Here is a 19,231-nt window from a genome sequence, read left to right on the forward strand (position 1 = left end):
ACCACCAGAGGGCCGGGAGTGGCCTCAAGGGACGGTCCGGAATAAGGGGACGCTACAGGCCAAGAGGCAGCGGCAAATCTGTACGGGGGAGCCCCAGCTTGTACCCGAAGGGGGGACCGTAGGTCAGGAAGGAAGAGCGCTGGCAGAGCTGTGAGGCCCCAGAACTGGAAGAGCAATGGGGCTGCTTGAGGGGCACCAGCTGAGCCGCGGGGGACGCCCAGGACTGGAACAAGTCACTCGCCATCTCCAGGGCAGAGGTGGTGACTGTGCTGAGCGACCCCGAGGAAGGGGAGTTTGACGTCATGTGGGGTTGGCTGAGTCTCTTCTTGAGGGGCCCGACTGCTGACCAGGGAGGGGGTGGCTTGGAGAGTCAGGGGAGGGGGGGTACCTCGTGCAGCCGGGGAGAGGAAGCCGGGAGGGATCAGGCAGGTTCTAGTCAGGTCCTGGAATTGATCATGTCGAGTCTCCGTGAACAGCTGGAGCTTCCTGCACTTGTCTCTGTTTCCCAGGTGCTGGGCTCTGCCCACAGAGTTGAGAAAAGGAGACTGGACCCGGAGAGGAAGTTTCCTGCCTTGCCTTGTTGGTTGCCTGTGTCAGGGCCGCATTGATCCAGGCCAACCGGAAAGGTCCCACGCAATGGAATCAGCAGGACATTAAGACCCGCTCTTCAGCCGACGTTTTCCTGAGTGCAATTTCGCCCTGTCCTGGGAGAGAATCTCCAGCCCCACACGCCTGCCTGCTCTGGGCTGGATTTCTCAGATCGATATAAACAGCGGGTTGCCCGTTATTACCGGTATCCTGGCATTACAGAGAGGTCAGGGCCCTGTGGTGCCAGGCACTGCACAGACAACGGACAATCTGCATAGAGAAGGGAAGGACCACTGGCTCCCTTTTACAGATGAGGAACCAGGGATAGAGAGATTAAGGGAGTTGCTCAGGGTCACACAAGGAGCCTGTGGCAGAACAGGGACGAGAACCAGGATCTCCGGAGTCCCCACCTTTAACCACACAGCAGTCCCTCCTGAGCGTATAATTTTATTTCAACAAGCCATCTTTAAACCTTTCCCAGCCTGCCTCACCCTCCTCAGACAAAGGCTCCAATCTGACCCAGCTGGCTAGTAACATCAGCTGAAGGCAACATCATAGCCGGTGTGAATGAGTTCGTTGGGACTCAGCCCAGTTTCTCGCAGATGGGAGTTGATGTCACAAGAAACCAGGATCGCAACTGGCACCTCTTGGTTTCAGCAGAGGCCTCAAGGACCGAATAGACCATGAAGATGGAGCTCCCCTTCCACAGCTGGCCCCACGTGCCTCACGTGGCAGTGCCACCAGACTGGCGCCCCTAGGCATCATGGGACGGGGGCACTCGATGGATATTGCCATGCAGAATTCACAAACAGGCCCCATCGTCCCTTCGAACGTTCTGCGCCCAGCTGGGGAAACCAGGAGGAAACACCCTCCTGGCCCAAACGCAGGAGCAGCAGCCAGTTCTCTGCACACAGTTGCTGCTGGGACACCCATATGTCTAGAGACGATACCCTGGTGGGGGGCAGGGTGTCCAGCTTGGCCTATTTCACGTAGTCTCTTTCCAGAGAGATGCACTTCAAAGCTGACCTGCAAAGAGGAAATGAATTGGCTTCTGCCCTTTTTCTATGTGGTTTGGAGAGCTGGAGAAAGAAAGCCTGACAAGTGTTTTTTTCCTCCGCGCCTTCCTCCCTAGAAATCTCGGGGATGTCACCTCTGATCTTCCCTGGTTTTGCAGGAGAGCTGCTTGGAGGACACTGGGATTGGGGCCTGGAGCTTTTTCAACCCTTCGTCAAAGGGGCGAGGAATCCTTCCCGAAGAGCTTTTTCTCCCAAGGGTTTTCCCCCCCAAAGTCTGAATAAACATCACTTCCCTTCTCACACAGGCTTTGCTTCCTTGGTCTTCACAACACCGTCTCGCTACAGGTTCTCCTGTCGTCCACGGAGTCTCCCAGGGGAACGAGATCAGAGCTGCTGCTGTGAAAAGCAAACAGAATAAAACCACTTAACAATTATATTATACATTACGCACACACAGGGTGCTGCCCAACACCCCCGCTCCCACACACAGCGCTGCCCAACACACACACACAACCGATCTAGATTTTTATGATGTCATCAATTACTGTGGTCTCTGAGTAGTCGTAGTCACATACACACACACCTGACTACGGAAGCTTTTATAAGGTCATCCATCACTGTGGTATCTGCCGCATTAGCGAATCAGTACAAGGAAACTGTATCGGAGCTTGGGGTAAACTCTCTCTTAGCCAATCGGAAGTCACTAGCTTCTCATTCCGAGTGCGCATTATCCATTTGTGAGCTGCTCCTTCTGACCAATCAGATCAAGGGAAAAGCACATTGCCTCCTGCAGCCACGCCCCAAACTTTCTAGCCAACTGATTTGAGCCTGATACTGACACACTTTGGTCCCCGGCTATTGGATTGGCGGCCGGCGGGCGTGCAACCGGAAGTGCGCCCATTGGCGGCCAATCAATCCAGCTTTTGCAAATGGCAAGCAATGGAAAGCAGTGACCTGATGGACTCAAGAGAGGATGTACCATTTTGAAGATTTAAAAAAAACAAACAACCCCAGTGAAACGGAACCATTTGGCAATAAATATACAGTGACGTCTTGTAAGGTTTGCCGAAAACTGAATGGTCACAATGTTTTCCAGCACATTCCCAGTAGGGCTGGAATAATAAATGATCATAATACTGGGAATGCTTTGGCCTCTTTGACTGGCGAATCTTAAGGGACACGCATTAGTTATTCAAGGTAGAACAGTGTTATGCCCCCATTGTACAGATGGGGAAACTGAGTCACGGGGGGAGGACCAGGAATCAGTCCCAGCAATCTCAGAACAGGAAATGGAGAGTCCCAGTTCTGGGAGGGGAGTGTCACCTACTGGACAGAGTACGGTGGGGCTGGGAGCTGTTAAACTGCACTTTCCTACCAGGTGCGGAAACAGAACCCGGGAGTCTTGGCTCCTAGATAACTCCTCTAACCACTAGACCACCTGTCTCACTACAAAGCTATACATTAGCAAGCCACCCACATACATGCCCGTGGAGGGCCCGATCCTGCAGTCATTACTCCAAAGGGAGGTTTATTTTGCGCTAAGACTCTGAGCACCTTGTGCTAGATAAACACAGGGAGGGTCTGGAGGAATTCAGAATCCATCCTACCTATTGAGTAAAGATGAGCAGGTCAGGTGGGAGATAGAGCAATATGTACATCAACCACGAACAAGTGCAGGAACGGGGGGAGATTCTCTGGCCCGTGCTAGGCAGGAGGTCAGACTAGATGTTCAGAATGGCCTAGCAATCCACACACACACACAAGCATCAGCACAGTCTCCTCTCAGCCTGGCTCTGCTAGCAGTGTCTGCAATCCCTCTACAGAGCCCGATCAATTGCATTCATACGAGGGGCTCCCAACCACGGGGAACCAGACAGCCTCGGAGCTGGTTCTCTCTCCTGCCAAGGTTCATTCACGCCATGCAAGTTTTCACCTTGTGGGCCGGTTGCCTCAGTTTCTCTGAACTCCGCCGGGATTCCTCGCTTTCCCGCCAGCCAGCCGGACGGGAGCGGGTTAAAGGGACAGGATGGGTATGCTATAAATTTCGCATCAGAGAGTGGGGGGAGCGGCGCTGTGGGGGGAAGCTGGGAAAAAGCCAGTGGGCTGTCTCTAGGTAACAATAAACACGGCGAGCAAGGAGCAGCTGTTACACTGACTCTCTCTGCATCACAATGCTGAAATAACGCTAATAAACCACACGCACACACGCGCCGGTTCACGGGGTGGGGGGGTCGCACCCGGGGCCCGGGCGGCCGGGACCACAGGCCTGGGGACAGTGAGTTGAGTTTTGCTATCCAGAGAGGGGGTGGTGATTAGCATGGGCCATGCCCCAGCTCTGGAGGGGGAAAGGGGAATGGAGAACAAGTCATACCGAAAAATACTGCCGAGAGGGGATGGAGGCCCCGATCCAGTATGCTACCGAGCGGGAAGTCAGCGATGCCTCGGGGAGCGGAGGGGGTCTGTTTATCAGGCCCTTGGCAACCCTGCATTGGAGCAGCTCTGTCGTTAAAGGATTCGATCCTCAAACAGCAAGGGGAGCAGCATCCCCGTTTTACAGGTAGGGAATCGAGGCACAAGGCCAGTGGAAAGACTTACCCGAAGCGTCTGTGGCTGAGCTCGGAGATGGACCAAGGGCTGGGAGTTCCCAGTCTGGAACCCTGCCCACTAGGCCACCCACTTGGTTCTACTCACAAGACCAAGACCCTAAGTTTAGACGTAACAGGCCTCAGGCAGTCCCATGCGTGGATGTATAGGTGCCTATAGGCCCGTGCTTAAATGTACAGGTGCTTATAGGTACACGCTTAGATGTATAGGTACCTATTGGCCCATGCTTAGATGTATGGATGCCCATAGATACAGGCTTAGATGCATAGGGGCTTATAGGTACATCATGAGATTTAAATCTAGGAGCAGCCCTGTTGGCGTCGCCAAGTTCAGTGCAACTGCTCCTGTGTGTGAAGCGTTCCCAACTCACCCTTTTTTCAAGTCCTACAACATTTGGTGTTTCTCGAGGTCCCTTCCAGCCCCAATCCTGTTGCTAAACGGGACAGGAGCTAAAAGAAACAAAGGCCACTAGCGCTTTGTGGGCTGCCTCCTGAGACCCCTTTAAATGGGGCTGGTTTCCGAAGGGCGGGTACCCAGCACTTTCTGAAAGCCAGGCCCTATGGAGGTGCTTCTGGTACCCCAAATCACCAGCCTAAGATCCATGGGGTGGGTTTCAAGGGGGCGAGAGGGGAGGAGTTGATGTTTTAAAGGAAGAAAACGGGGGGAATGTGGTGAACCTAAAAAGGACAATATTGGTGTCATGGACCTGGGGCAGATCCCACCATCCTCCAGCACTAAAGCTTTGGGGAGACTGGGCCCCACCCCATAGAACCCAATTTATCTGGGGCTGGCTGGAGTCTTCGTCAATGCAGACAGGGTCAGCAAAGCTCCTGGGCTGCGCTCCTCATTGGGGCTCTGATTGAAGGATCATGGTGGTAACATAAGAGTTGGCACCCACAATTCTGTGACTGCAAAGCACCCACAGTACGGCTTAATCGTGGACTCAGAAATGGCCAATGGAGCCCACTTCCATGCTTGACTCAAGGTTGGTGGCGACCATATGACCTTTGGTGGCCTCCAGGTGTGGCTGACACTAGCCCCGTGGGCACAAAATGAAACAACAGCTGCACTTGAACATAAGAACGGCCATACTGCATCAGACCAATGATCCAGCCAGCCCAGTATCCAGTCTTCTAACAACGGCCAAAGCCAGGTGCCCCAGAGGGAATGAACAGAACAGGGAATAATCAAGTGATCCATCCCCTGTCGCCCATTCCCAGCTTCTGGCAACCAGAAGATAAGGACGCTTCCGAGCATGATTTTGCATCCCTGCCCATCCTGGCTAATAGCCATTGATGGACCTCTCCTCCAGGAACATATCTAGTTCCTTTTTGAACCTTGTAATAATCTTGGCCTTCACAACATCCCTTGGCAAGGAGTTCCACAGGTGACTGTGCATTGTGTGAAGAAATACTTCCTTTTGTTTTAAACCTGTGGCCTATTAATTTAATTTGGTGACCCCTAGTTCTTGTGTTATGAGAAGGAGTAAATAACACTTCCTTATCTACTTTCTCCACACCGGTCAAGATTTTATAGACCTCTATCATTTCCCCCCTTAGTCATCTCTTTTCCAAGCTGAAAAGTCCCAGTTTTATTAATCTCTCCTCATACGGAAGCTCTTCTATATGCCTAATCATTTTTGTTGCCCTTTTCTGAACCTTTTCCAATTCCAATATATATTTTTTGAGATGGGGCGACCAGATCTGCACGCAGTATTCAAGATGTGGGCGTACCACGGATTTATATAGAGGCAATATGATATTTTCTGTCTTATTATCAATCCCTTTCTTAATGATTCCCAACATTCTGTTCGCTTCTTTGACTGCCGCTGCACGTGGAGTGGATGATTTCAGAGAACTATCCACAATGACTCCAAGATCTCTTTCTTGAGCGGTAACATGAAATGATGGGGTCTAAATTAGCTATGTATAGTTGGGATGATGTTTTCCAGTGTGCATTACCCGGCATTTACCAACATTGAATTTCATCTGCCATTTTGTTGCCCAGTTTTAAAGCCACTTTTAGAGGCCAGGCAAAGACGATGATTGACCTTCTCAGCCCTAGGGGGTGGCAGCTCAGGGTTAAGGTTAGGGTTGCGCCTGCATGGCTTGCAGCACTGCTTTCTCTGCTCGGTGGCTCAATGCAAGAGCTTTGCTTGGTAGGGCTGACAATCTTGCACCCTGGCTACCAATGGCGAATGGGAAATACAAGCTGGTTTGCTTTGCTGTCAGAAGCCAGGCAGCCACATTCTTGGGAGTAAGAGCGTGGGGGAGGCTCTTTGAGCCCCAAATATAACAATGCAGCTGCTCTACCTAATTAACAGGCCCGGGAGTGTCTAATTCCAGTAGCTTGTGGTGCACGGATCTGGCAAGAAAAATATTCCCTGAAGATCTAGGATGCAGGAGGAAAAATCCAAGCCACATTGGAATTTCAGAGGCAATACTTCCCGTATCCATTGGTCACCGATATCTTCACTGGTCTGATCTGACTCTATCCCTGTAGTTAAAAAAAAACCAAAATAACCAACCTGCCTGGCAAGCTGGACGCCTGCAAGGCAAACAACAAAGGCAGACCTGCACCCCCTGGCGCCAGGGGCCCAGTTCCTTGGCTCCCGGGAATCTGCAATGCAGGCAAGAGGCCTCCGCGTGCGCCCTGTGTTACAGCACATGGGGGGAGGGGAGTGTGAGCGTGTCCTGCCTTTGCAGTCTGGGCCGGTCTCGGAAGCTGGCTCGGGCATGCCAGCTGCTTTCTTGGCACTGCCTGCTGGCGAGGGAGGTATTTAGCTAGAGACGGCAGTGGTGCTTTTTGATACCGGCAGGGGAGCCGCGGATGCTGCCCCCAGGATCTCAGCCACACAGATAGTGGCTCTGTCGGTCTAGTTCAACGTCTCCCCCTTTCCATTCAGATCAGGAAGCAACTGATGCCAATCAAGTCTATTGCAGTGAGATTCCATCTCTCCGCCTGTCCCTTTATTTCCTCTGTCCCTGTTCTTCTCTTCCAAGTCTCTGCCATTCTCACAAGAGCAACGCTGCCAAGACGCAAGGGGGGTATACAGAGACTGGATCCAGGCGTGATGCACAGACACGCACACACCCCAACCCTTCAGGGAGGTAGGAAGCCATGTAAACAAGCACGTGGGACAGCACACGGGCCCCGTGTACATGGAGAGGCGCTGTCTGGCACGAGGTCTGGGTTTTCAATTCCCATCATGCCACTGAATGAGGGTGAATTCTGAGTAACATCCATCCTAGGGCGCCTCTGAGCTGAGAGCAGCATCGAACGTGCAAGCAGCAAGGGAACGTCCCAGGTGGAAGATTCCTGCCATTCCAGCAAAGGGTGGAAAGTAAAGATTCCTGAGATGATCAGGGCCGTTTGCTCTCATAGATGGACTTTTGTCCGTGGCCTGGCAAAGGTTTTGACAGCCCTGCCAGCTGAATACATTTGATCGGTGGGTCGCCTCATGGTGCCCACAGGAAAGGAGACCTGGCCAAGGATGCACAGTTAGTCCCAGGAACCAAGAGTAACCAGGGAAATTAGACTAAACATAGAACGTTCCCCGTTTGGAGGAGATGCACCAAGCCATGGAGGCCAGGTAAGAAGGGATGGATGGACGGACGGATGGGTGTGCATGGGGGTGGGTAGACGGATAGCTTCACTCCACACTTCCTCTAGCAACTCCAGCATTGCCAGAGTGGACCAGAGCCGAGGGCCATCCAGTCCAAGGTCCCGTCTCTGACAGCGCCAGTAGCAGTTGCTTCAGAAGGTCCAAGGACCCCACAAGTGGACAGCTATGGAGCAGTCTGCCTGGGGGGCGGGTCTCTGTCTTAGCCCCCACGCGTTAGAGCTTGGTGTGGCCTGCAAGCCCAGGCTCGTGCTAGGAAGAGCTGCGTGTGTCCAGCTGGCGGGGAGGAGATCGGCAGGGCCCGGCCTGGGACTCGGGAGCCCTGGGTTCTAGCACTGACGCGCCAGTCCCTCGGGCAAGTCATTTTGTGCCACTGTTGCCCTTCCCTCCCGTCTTCTGGGGCAGGACGTGTCTCTCCCGCCGAGCCTGTGCAGCACCTGGCCCAGCAGGGCCTCTCCATGCTCCTAGGCAGGGGGGGCGCGTTGCCTCCCGCTCTGGGCTTGGCAGCACGCGCCAGCCCACCTGGCGCTGCCATGCCACCGACAACTGCGAGGGGCGCCGGCCCGGGCAGGAAGAGCGAGATCCTGCAGCCGGGCCTGGCGTTGGGCCTCCGCAGGCGCCTGGGAGGCAGAAGCCAACCCCCCTTCGGCAGGCAGCGCGGTCACGCCGGCGGCTGCACTTTGCATTCCAGCGCAGACGGCGGCCGTGCAGCAAACCCGGAAAAAAAAATCCCCCAAATGACACTAAATATTAATGGCTGCCCTACATTAGGCAGCCTGCACCTGACTCAAGTGAGCCGGGAGAGCCGAATGCCTTCCCCACCCCTTCCATTCTGCAGGGCAGCTGCCCTCACGCACGGCCCAGGAGACAGCCTTCCCGTCCCTGCCAGCAGGACCCCCCCCCAGACTGGGACACGCCAGAATGTGGGGGGGGGGAGGCGGTGCAGCCGAGCAGGAAGCCTGTGCACCAGCTGTGCTCCCCTTTCCAGCGGTTTCCAGCCCCCCGCCCCCACACACACACCTCCCAGGCATCGGTGTGCACGGGAGGCAGGGAAGAGAAGAAATAAACAAAGCAAAGGCTGGGGGCTAAATGGGGGCAGGAGAGGGGGGTATTTCTAGGTGCTGGGGAAGAGGTGCCAGCTCCAGAGGCAGCTCTATGTATTTTGCCGCCCCAAGCACGGCAGGCAGGTGGCTTTTGGCGCCGTGCCTGCAGGAGATCTACTGGTAACGCGGATTCGGCGTACCCACCGCTGAATTGCCGCCGAAACCGCGGGACTGGCGGACCTCCCGCAGAAGCACCGCCGAAGGCTGCCTGACTTCGCCCCCCGCGGCTTGCCACCCCTGGCACGCGCTTGGTGCGCTGGGGCCTGGAGCCGCCCCTGCCCACAACGCCATATGCAGCCGCTCAAGTGACCCACAAGTCCCTTCTTTTGGCAACAGGCGTGGCTCTCCAGGACTCCCAGAATGCACCGGGGCAGCAAGGGACCCTGGCGTGAACAAGCAGAACGGTTCCAGCCAACACCGGAGGCTCCAACCCCCTATGCAGTGAGAGGGAGGGCAGCAGGCATCCCACGTGGGGCGTGGGGGCGGGGGAAGGACAACAGCAAGAGGGCGACAATTAGTACAAGTTTGCTTAAAAAGAGGCCAAGCCGAGAAGAGCCCCAGCTGCCCATCGCTGTCTGCACGAGGTGCCGTCTCCCACCCGTTCTGTGCCCGCGCTGCGCGAGGGAACAGCGTCTGCCCAAGCCGTTCCATGCAGCCGCCCTTGGAAGGAAACCCGGGGGGCGCTGGCCCCCAGCCTGGGCCGAGGGGGGCACACAGAGCCAGGCCTGATGTGGGCTAGGACACAAACCCAGCTTCAATGGCCACCCGGTCTCAGATTGGGGGCTGCCCCTTGGCCAAGGGGCAGCAGATCTGGGGCCTGGCGGGGAGCGGGGGGTTTCCTGTCAGAGCGACGTCATGTCAGCAAGTCCCCTAGCGCAGTTTATTTACAGAACGTACCCACCTCCCACGCTCTCTGGGTCCACACTGCACCCAACCAGGGCTCCGGCCTCAGCCCCACCCCACGAAGCAGCTGCCTCTCTCGCTCATACACTCAAACCCCAAACAGATCCACCTACCTTAACGGACCCATGGTCCCCATTTTCCTTCAGCTCCTTGTTCCGGGTTTGTACAGAGCCTAGCGCGATGGGGTCCTAGGCCGTGACCCGGGGCCTGGCACCACCACAATACAAACAGAGCACAAGCACCTGGCCGCAAGGTGGGGACGGAGGGGATTGGGGAAGGCTGTTTGGCGGGAGGGGGTTAACAGAGGCTGAGGGTGCAGGACGGAGCAGAAGTGGCGGAGTTGGGGCGTTGCTCTCAGGGCTGGCAAACTTGCCCCTGGTTGCTACGAAGCGCGCACACGAGCCCCTCCCCCAATGTAAGGCTGCACCCAGCCATTCAGCTGGCACCCATGACTCGCCAGGGCTAGCCCAGGAAGGAGGGGCTGCTTTCAAAGACATGTTAAAACCCTAGTGTAGACAGGGCAAGCTGCATTTTAAACTGGGTTAGTTGGGTGGGGTGAATCATGGGGTTGGGTCAGGAACCGGGGGTTCGTCTCCCCACCAATACACATCAAAACTCCAAGTGGCCTTGTCGACACTTAGGATTTCACCCCAGCTCCCTGAGTGTAGAAACGGCCGAAAGCGAAGAGCTGACCTCGGCTACGCCAGGGTGAAACCGACAGGGGAGCGGCTGCATACCCACGGGGTCCTGCAGTGTACCAATGTAGTTCGGAAGTGACGATACCAGTGTAAATGTCCCCAGAGGGACAGGGTGCCACCGTACTGGAACGGTCTAACTAGATCAGTATAGAAATCACCCCCTTCCTGACCCTGTTATTCTGACACAATCTCTGTGGACACCAGGCCGTGGAGCAACCAGGCAGGGCTGCAGTGATTTCACCCAGCGGGGTTCAAATCACATCTTCTGGTCAATCCACGCGACTGGGTGTGTAGACCAGGCCTCAGCCAGGGGGCTCTCAACTTGCCGGCAGGTGGCAAATGGGAGAGCAGAGTGCACCGTAGTGGTTTAAATTTCTAGACCTGGAGGAGAGCGTCAAGGAGCAGCCCCCTTTGGCTTTCTCAGCCCCAGGGCCAAAGCTGAGGGACTGACCCCAGTCATCCCAGCCTGCGGAACCAAGCACCACCCCAGCTGCCTTGGGGGAAGACACAGCAGAGAGACCACTGAGCTAGTAGAGCAAGCACCAGATGAGGACCCAGGGGATCTGGGCTCTTATCCCAGCTCGGCCACTGGGTGGCTAGGTGACCGTGCCTCAGTTTCCCCACTTGGAAAATGGGGCGAATGATCCTGCTCTCCTCTGGAAAGCACTCGGAGATCGACTGACAGAAATAAGGTGAACCAGGGAGGATGATTATTGGGTTATTACCTCTTGGGCGTGGCTCCGATACATCAGTGAGGGGAACCCTTCTCAACAGGGCCAGCCGCTGAGACCTTGCAGCAGATGTGGTTCTCATCTGTGCTGAAGGGTTCTCCTCTTCATAACCCTCTTAGGGCGAACTTGCCCCCTCCCCCAAGCTGGTTAAATGGCAGAGGCTGGAATATTCACTTTCATTTCCCCGCCCCCCGCTTCCCCCTTTCCCTCCGCGCTGATCCCCAGCCAAGAGTCCGGAGCTGAAAGTAGCGCGTGATTGATGGCGGTGTTTTCGCGGTAAGCGCACCCTGTAGTCCAATCCTTGTACCTTTCCCAATTCCTCCCTTGTCCCTATTCAGAGATCATGTTGTCTCATGTTGGTCCCAGAGGCACCATTAATTAAAAATACATCCAATTAAATGGCAGGTGAAAACGTGCAATTCCTGGCCCATTCCACCCCGGTCCCCCTTCCGCCTTGGCACAGCTGCGCTTTGATTTGAGCGCGAGGAATAGGGGAGGGTTCTCTGAACCTCAGCCAGCAGCGCCCGTGCCAGGCTGTTCGGGCGGGTGCGGGCGGGTGTGCGTGCGCACACTGATCTCCATGGCTGGTGGATCGTCAGCTGTGCCCTGCTGCTCTTCAAGTCGCACGGCTCCTCTTGGGGTCCCAGGGCCGAAGCGGGGAAGGCTGGGGTGGGCCCCGGGGAGCAGAGCGGGCAGGAGCTACAAGCCAGTGCAAAGGCCTCCGCGGGGTAGAACACCCCTGCCCAAATACTCCCCCTGCCCTCCCCCCGAACGGCTGGGACAGACAGACAGCGGAGAACAGGCCTGGGGAAGGGGAGCGTTGTAATGATGTGACAGCTGGGATACGAATGGCTGAATCCGGCAAGACGCTCATTATTGATTGTGCCCACGGATGCGGGGTGGACTCCGTGCCAACTCCCCCCTGCCCTTACCGCTGGGAGAAATGAATCCTAATGGGCCAGCGGAGCCAGGGTGCCCGGCGGGCATTCCCTCTCCGGGCGGGGGAGACGGGAAACGCCAGAAGGCCAGGCAGGGTGGAGGGGAAGCCAAACACCGGGGGGAGAGAGGAGGGGCACATGGGCTGATGGCAGAGGCCTGACTGGAAGCTGGAAGACAGAACAGAGGGGGCACAGACACCTACCCAGAGAGGCAGCATGGCCGGTGGAGAGAGGACTGGGTGGAGACGCAGGAGACCAGTGCTCTAGTCCCAGCTCTGGCACTGATTTGCTGTGGGACCTTGGGCCAGTCATTCCCTGCTTCTGTGCCTCAGTTTCCCTTCCTCTTTGTCTGCCTTGCTATTTAGCCCCTCGGCTTGTTGGGGGCAGGGACACACTCTTACTCTGTCTGTACAGCGCCTAGCGCCCACGGGCCTAGCCCCAGCTGCAGTTGCCAGGCACTCGGTTACAGAGAACAGCAGCTGGCAAAAGTGGCCAGGTGGCTAAATGACCAGGTGCTTCCTGGCTCGCAGGCTGCTTGTCACTGTGACATCCAAGTGCCCTGCGACCCCACTTGCAGACACACGCTAGCCAAGGAAATGACAGGCAGGTAAACAGCCAGGGCCAGAAGCCACAGACTGGGAGACAGTTGCCAGTGGCTGGGATGCTCTGGTGGCTTGAGCCCTACGTTAGCCACCAAGCAGGTAGGGGCGGGGGCAAAGAAGGGACCTGGCTGGTGGACACACCTCACCAGCAGCCAGGACCCGTGTACAGCGCCTGGCACCACGCTCGAGGCGCAGTAACTGTGGAAGCAGGCAGGAGGGTCTCTGCTCCATTTAGCTCCGGGACAGGAGCAGGCAGAGTAAATACAAGAGACAGGCCTGGGTGGGAAGGGACGGGGGACCAAGGAGTGATCTGAAAGGGGGCTGAGGTCTGGGCCAGGAGGCGGTTCAAGGGGGCCGGAGCATTTGGGGCTTGGGAACCCGCCGAGCTTCGCCGGCGTCACTTTAACGCTAATTGGAGATTTGACTCTTCAGTGATGCAGGGCTGTGCTGCAATCCCACCCGCGCCGGCTTTCCAATCGAGCCGCCTTCGCCGGAGGGCTGGGGGAGGCGGAGCAGGAGCAGGGGCGCTGAGGCCAGGCGGCCTGCAGGCCCCAGCAAGGGAAGCCAGCGCGCCTGGTGCCCCCGCCACACTGGGGCGGGGGGCAAACGCCCAAGCCCTGAGCTCGGAGATGCCAGACCAGTGCCAAGCCTGGGAGTTCAAAGGGCGGCTGGGCTGGGGAGGTCTCATTCCAGGTCCCTGGGGCCTGCACCGCACTCCACCCCATTGTAGCACCCCTGAAAGGACCATGGAGCCAGGCTGCCCCCTAACTCCTAGAGGCTGGGTCCCTACAGCTCCAGGCTGGGCTCCAGCACCAGGGCGATGGGGGAATCTGACATTGCAAGTTCAATAAGTGAAGCTCCCTTGGCAGATTCCTAGAATCTTATCTCCCGCGTAGCACGGGCCAGCGACCACCCCCCGGGGTCCCCACCTCCAGCCCAGTTCCTACAGCTGAGCCAGAGCAGAGCTTCTAGGAAGACATCCAGGCCTGAGTGGAAGACTTCAAGTGATGGACAATCCACCACAGTCCTAGTGGTTAATTCCCCTCCCTCCAAATTCTGCACCTTATTTCTACCCTGAATCTCTCTCTGCTCCCGCTGCCAGCCATTGGCTCTTGCTCTGCCAGAGTGGAGCCTCCTGCTAGCGGGAATCTTCCCCCTGTCTAGCTAGTTACAGATCAAATCGCCTCTTAATCTCCCGCTAAGCTAAACCGATCAAGCTTCGTAAGTGCAAATCACGCAAAAGGCGCCGAGGGACTAGAACAAGCCGGTGGAGGTGGCAACTCGGCCCGGCTCGGACGTGGGTTTTCTACAGCACCTGCTGGCAGAGTCTTGCAAAATGGCGAGATTTAGGCTGAAATGGACGCCGACGCCAATGGGATTTGCCACCCAGGTCTCCCCTCAGGCTCCCTCGCTCTACCCCACGTCGCTCCCATTCTGGCTCAGGGATGTGACACGTTTCAGCTTGTGAAAGGGTGATGGTCAAATGCAGGGATCGGTACTGAACAGAGGTTTGCAGGCAGCTGTACCCAAGGCCCCCTTGATCTTTCAGGAAGGATGGCCCCATGGCTAGGTGCTAACCTGGGACTTAGGAAACCCAGGTTCAATTCTCTGCTCTGCCACAAACATACTGTATGATCTTAGGCAAGTCACTTAGTTGCTCTGTGCCTCAGTTTCCCCACCTGTACAGTGGGGATAATAGCAATGCCCTGCCTCCCAGGGGTGCTGCGAGGATAGATACTTTAAGAGAGTGTGTGAGACGCCCAGCCACTACGGCGATGGGGCCACATAAGCAGCACAGACAGAAGAGAGGTTTCTTTTTCTCTGAGTGGAAACGGAGGATCAAGCGCCACATCTGAGCTGTTCAAATCATTCTTTGCGATTAACCCTGGGTTGGCCCTGCCGGACGGGCGCTCAATTGCCAAGCTCAGCTTGGTCCTGCTGAAGCTCCTCACGAAGGCTCCTCCAGCTCCGACTCCCCTCTGGTGGCATCCACAAATTTAGCTCCCTTGCCGTCTTCGATGACCAAAGCAGGAACTCTGGAGAGTTCTGCAGGGCCGTTCACACCAGAGCCCAGGGCAGCAGACTCCCAACCCTGCGGGGTGTTGAACCAAGCCCCGGCCATGGGAACCTGCATCGGGTTTCTGGTTTAATGTCCGGGTTGAACAGACAGAACCAGAGCTGGCCAGAAAATAAAGGCAGAAAATTGAATATTTTTTTTTTCAAAAACTTGGCTCTTCTTAGAAATTCCAAATTTTGAGGCATTTCTAGGAGCCCCTGAGCAACCACTGAAACAGAAGCATGTTTCACTGACATTTTCCACACGTGGTGGAGGGAAATTTGGGCTCTGTGATCTCTAACCCAGTAGTTCTCAACCTTTCCAGACTACTGTACCCCTTCAAGGAGGTGGATTTGTCTTGTGCACCCCAAGTTTCATCTCACTTGCTCACGGGATCAGACATAAAAATACAAGAGAGTCTCAGCCCACTAGTACTGAAAATTGCCGACTTTCTCCTTTACATCATGTAATCACAAAATAAATTGCAACTCCCCAGATTGAGAAACACGGATATAGTATATAGAACAGTGTAAACGAGTCACTGTGTGTATGAAGTTTTAGTTGGCACTGGCTTCGCTGGTGCTTTTCATGAAGCCTGTGGTAAAACTAGGCAAATACCTAGATGAGTCGATGTACCCCCGGAGAACCTCTGCGTACCCCTGGTTGCGAACCACTGCTCTGTCCCGAACACCCTGAACTGGTCATTAAATGAGCGAGCCTGCTGGCTTTTTATGTCATTCTTAAGCACTTTCAGGACACATACACCCCCCACCCCGCAGTACCCTAGTATCTGAGGATTTCCACAATCTTGTATTTATCCTCACAACACCCCTGGGAGGCAGGGCAGGGCTGCCATCCCCATTGCACAGATGGGGAAACTGAGGCACAGGGAGGCTAAGTGACTTTCCCACGGTCACAGGAGGGCTGTGGCAGAGCCGGGAATTAAACCCAGTTCTTGAGCTCCAGGCAAGTGTCCTAACCACTGTGCCAGCTGTCTCTGAGGTTGGCTGTTTTCTCAGCAAGCTATTTGAGTAAAGTAGGATGAGGTTGCTCTGGACCCACACGCGTGTTCTATGGATCAGCGACTGGCCAGGAGCAACACGGGAAGGTTTCAACTGTTAACTACAGGTCGACTTCAGCGGGAATCCTGCAGGATTTGCACACACAAGGTCTCGGAGTGCGTGTTGGTGGTAGGTACAATTCAAGGTGCCCGAAGCGTTCAGTGCTGACGTGTTTCCGTTTGTTGCTTGAAATCACCCAACCAAGGCTTCACGCAAACAAGTTCCCACCATTGCTGTCTCCACCTTGTTTCCGGTGTGATGGGTCGCCCATTCTGTACCCTGAGTGGAGGGGTAATGGGGGGGGGGTGGAGTTGTGATCAAGTCAGCACTGCAGAGAGCCACTGTGGGGAAGCAGGCCGGTTCACAGGCCCTGGGAGAAGCAGGGATCCTGGGTCCCTCTTGTGAGCAAAGCTCAGATGAGTTCAGTCCTACCGAGGAAGATGTCCATGTGACACATTGTCCTGTGCATGCTCCACATCTCCCTCTAGTGGCTGGTCCTCTCACACATCTGCTACAGTTCCCACCTAGGAGATTTCGGTAACGGTCATGCTGAAGGTTGCGAGTTCAAATCCTGCCACTCGGCTGCACGAGCACAAAGCCAGTTAACTCCTGCAGAGAGGAGTGTGGCATAGCTCTGAGCACGGATAACACATATCTTCTCCGCGCGGAATGGTCCCATGAGCAGAGAGAGCCCAGAAGATCACCAGACTACGGCCTGTCGCTGCCTATCTTCGGGGCTCATCTGGGCCCCAGCACTGTAGTATCCCAGAGGGGCTAAGTGACATGCTCATGGTACACAGGGAGTCTGTGGCAGAGCATGAAATTAAACTCAGCTCTCCGGAGCCCTGATCCAGGGCCTTAAGCACAAGTTCCTACTGTCTCATCCCTACGCGAAGGCCAAGCACCTTCCTGATCGCCACTGGCAGCCCGGCTCATGCAGGTTGCAAGGGCTTTTCCCTGGAACTGCCATGTGCTAGATCCTGCACAGAAGCCTCTTTGGGCACCCACTTCCCCTCCCCATTCACCAACCACCTTCCCCAGGCGGCCACCACCCTAGCGGCCTCCCTAGTCCCACGCGGCTCACGAGAGCCAAGGGGCCAAAATTCATTGTGCGGAAGCCAAGCCCATCTCTTCCGGAGGCCGAGCGTGAAACGCCAGGACAAGCGGGCAGCGGGGAACGGAAACCCAGGTCCCACACGGCTGGAAGCTTTGACAGCAGGTCGCTCTCCCCAAGGCACAGCACGTGGGAGAGGGCTGGGAAAGGAGGTCTCTTGTTAGGATGCACAGCTGCCTAAGAGATTCCAACCCAACCGGCATGTGTGTGGGAAGGGGGGCGGGGGGGGGGTTTACTGGTTTGCAGTGCCCTCGTGTGGCCAGAAGAGAGACTGGATCCTCCACAGAGAAACACAGCAGGACAGACACACGCACCAGAGTCCTGAGCGTCGTTGGAGGAACAGTATCTTCCATCGTTGAGTTCTGGTCCAAGTAGAAAATAACTTACCAACTGCTGGAAGCTAGCAGGGCTGGAAGGGGTGACGGGTGACCCATAGAGAGCTAGAGGGGTTGCAAACCTCTCAGACTAGCGTCTGGGCAAAGATATTTGAAATCACAAGCCCTGCGGCGTTAAAGCAGCATTCAAAAAGCATGAGTCAGGCCCCAAACTATCAACAGACCGACAAACATCGGGAGGTTTTGTTGTTGTTTTTAAACAAATCACACATTTGGGATTCTTCCTTGGCCTTCTGGTGTCTGAGCCAAGAATTCACTTTTTTGAGATTTCTCTGACCCATGAAGACTAGAAATTTGCTTTGTATTTGAAAGCCGAGATTCGCACCTAAACCAGGGACTCTGGGGCTTTGAGAAAACCTGCAAATATTACAAGAAAAGCACGAGCATTGGCAACAGTGTTTAGGACCAATTTTCTCCCCCCCACCCACCCATTTGATTCACACACACACACACTTCTAGCTGATGGGCTCTGTATCAGAGCTAGGTCACCTAGCATACGCAGAACACACCCCACAGGATACGGAGGGCGCGTATTGTACATTAAATAGGTTGATATAGATCCTGCGTTCTTGGATTATTCCCTTTCCTGCTCTATTTTTTAACCTGCTCTCCTGAGCCAAACAACTCAACCTAATCATGTCAGCATCTGAGCTGCACTTTGAAACCAGCAGCATTCCGGTGGCTTTGAAATCCTTTGGGTGTTCACACAGCCCCTGCCGCTGCAGGATCCCACCAGCTGGCACACATGAAAGCATTTATTTTTGCAAATCCCCCTCCCCTCCCACCCCCATCGTGAGGCAGGGAACTGTCATTCTCCCCATTTTGCAGGTGGGGGAAACTGAGGCCCAAAGGGATGGCGTGACTTGCCCAGTGTCCCACAAGGGAGCAGGACAGAGCTGGGGTTTGAATTTTGAGGTCTAGAACCCCAGTCCAGTGACGTATTCACAAGATCAACTCTAGTCCAGTGTCACCCAAACTATTCTTAAAAAAAAACAAAACAGGGAAAAATAAAGACTCTGCCTGCCACATGATATCAGTTTTAATAAACAAGTGCCAGGCCTAGAACATGCCACCAAGCGTTGCAGCCCACTGGATAGAGCACTGGACTGGGAGTCAGGACACCTGGGTTTTATTTATAGCTCTGCCACTGACTTCCTGTGCAACCTTGGGCAAGTCACTACCCTACCTGTGCCTCAGTTTCCCCCTCTGTAAAATGGAGGGATAACAACACTGATCTGCTGTGGCAAAAAACTTGAAGAGCTGGAGATGAAAAACACTAGATAAGAGTTATGTATTATTATTAATGGAGAATTCCACGGCTTTTTGCATCAAATGCAGCAGCAAGCATCCATTTGAGAGGACAATTCTTTTTCAAAACACTTAAGCAAAGGCGGTAGCAGATTTGGAAGGAAACAGGTCATTACAGCGGAAACCTGTAACGCAGAGATAAATAGTATCTGGATGGCGAACCATAACTGCGAAAATTTAAAGCGACAGACTAACTTTAGTTAACTTTAAATGTGCTCGTTAGGAAATCCTGACCACAGTGCTACACGGTCACTGTGCTGAGAGCGACATCTGGTGGCTATTTCATGCTTCCACATACGGCAGGCATTACTGAGTAATTCCAAGCCCTTCGTCTACACTGCACTGTATACCCAGGTCTGTGGGGCCCGGGCTTGGGGACATGGTGTTTCTATGCCCGTGGCTTGAGCATCTACCCTGCATTGTAAAACCTGGATTTATAATTGCAGGACCCAGGTCTCGCAGCTGGGTCCTGAGTGCTTGCTGTCTCGTGTG

At 55.1% G+C, this 19,231-nt stretch overlaps 1 protein-coding gene across 2 annotated transcripts in view; it reads right to left on the reverse strand.

Moving 5' to 3' along the window:
• Nucleotides 1-705: 705 nt before the first annotated feature.
• The window catches only part of CDK12 (cyclin dependent kinase 12), a 71,127-nt gene continuing 52,601 nt past the window's right edge, over nucleotides 706-19,231 (reverse strand). The window contains exon 15 of one of the 2 annotated variants that reach the window (XR_006575306.1): nucleotides 706-1,997. The gene's annotated coding sequence lies outside the window, so the exon portion shown is untranslated. Of the gene's footprint in view, nucleotides 2,001-19,231 lie in introns of both variants that reach the window. The other variant, XR_006575305.1, reaches the window with a different exon arrangement.

This window comes from Mauremys mutica, chromosome 25 (assembly GCF_020497125.1).
Source record: "Mauremys mutica isolate MM-2020 ecotype Southern chromosome 25, ASM2049712v1, whole genome shotgun sequence".
In the NCBI taxonomy this organism is placed as follows: Eukaryota; Metazoa; Chordata; order Testudines; family Geoemydidae; genus Mauremys; species Mauremys mutica.